This window comes from Bidens hawaiensis, unplaced genomic scaffold, assembly GCF_021521415.1.
Source record: "Bidens hawaiensis isolate Kalapana, Puna unplaced genomic scaffold, B.hawaiensis_p1.1 tig00017248_1, whole genome shotgun sequence".
NCBI classification, from domain to species: Eukaryota; Viridiplantae; Streptophyta; class Magnoliopsida; order Asterales; family Asteraceae; genus Bidens; species Bidens hawaiensis.
Window position 1 is genome coordinate 345,857 of NW_027492612.1, and position 1,291 is coordinate 347,147.

The 1,291-nt window shown below is 34.5% G+C and overlaps 1 long non-coding RNA gene across 1 annotated transcript; it reads left to right on the top strand.

Moving 5' to 3' along the window:
• Positions 1-265: 265 nt before the first annotated feature.
• LOC143553474 (uncharacterized) lies at positions 266-807 on the top strand. The gene is made up of 3 exons (XR_013138835.1): positions 266-390; positions 473-618; positions 730-807. It is a non-coding gene; the product is annotated as an uncharacterized LOC143553474 (long non-coding RNA).
• Positions 808-1,291: the final 484 nt, after the last annotated feature.

Below are 1,291 nucleotides of genomic sequence, written 5' to 3' on the forward strand. Positions count from 1 at the left end.
TGTTTGATGTGACATGATGTGCTGGTTTTGTGGCTAAAAACTTTCAATATTATTATATATAATATCATATTCAACATCTCACAAATCATTGCTTCTTAAGATATCAGATTAAAGATATCACAACCCATAGTTTATTGTTTATTAAGATATAAGATTGTTGGTTTCAGTGTCCATTTTGTTTATTAGTTTGTTAATTTAGCATCTTCACGTGGGATAGCTACCTGACACATATATATGTTGATATTTCTGATCGGTTACTGAAACGATGTATTGGTTACTGACTTTCATAGTCATCATTTGTTTTCATGCTTCAACCTCAAACTCGTCAGCAGGGAGAGTGGAGTATCTTCCAGGCTTCCAAGGACCGCTACCTTTTTATCTTGAAACCGGGTATTAATTCATATAATTATATATAAACTTAGTCAAAACAACTGTGTAGATATGAATAATTGAATACATTGTATATATGTAGCTATGTTGGTGTGGATGAGAATGAAGATGTACAACTTTTTTACTATTTCATTAAGTCAGAGTATGATCCTGACCATGATCCTCTCATGCTTTGGATTACCGGCGGCCCGGGTTGTTCTTCCATCTCCGGCCTGCTATATGAGATTGGTATTTCTTTTCTTTGTTTATAAAGCTAGAACTCATCATCAGCTAGCGTATGCACGTGCCAGTATTAATTTGTTGCTGGAATTCCTAAAAACATGCATTTGAACAATACAGGTCCAATAAAGTTTGAGGATACGCACTATAATGGAAGCTTGCCCACCTTGGTTTCGACACCCACTTCGTGGACTAAGGTTTCTCCTTTCTCTCTTGGTTGTATATATTAGTATAAAAGATAAAATTGTTGGGTTATTTTTTTCTATGAGAAAACCCAACAACAATTTATTCCTACATGGGTTCTATTATTATTAATAATAAAGAAAAAAAAGAAAAATAAAATATGTATTTTTTTATGTTGCTTCCTGGACGGATGAATGTAGAAAACCAAAAACTGGTTTTTTGGTTTGGGCCCATGTGCTCATTTGTTTTTCGTGGGCTTCACGTAAGTCTCACACAAAAGGAAATATATATACAACATATATTTTTTGGGAGCATTACTGATTCTGCCGAAATACATATACACAAGTTGGGGTTTGTTTCTTCTTTTGATTGACATCAGCAAAGCAGCAAACCAAGAGAACTTTTTGAGTGCTCCAAGGTTTTTGGTATTTTGGTGAAGATAAGAGACGTGCCAGAGATCGATTCATTCTCTCGTTGGTGATACCTCTAACTCGTTTAA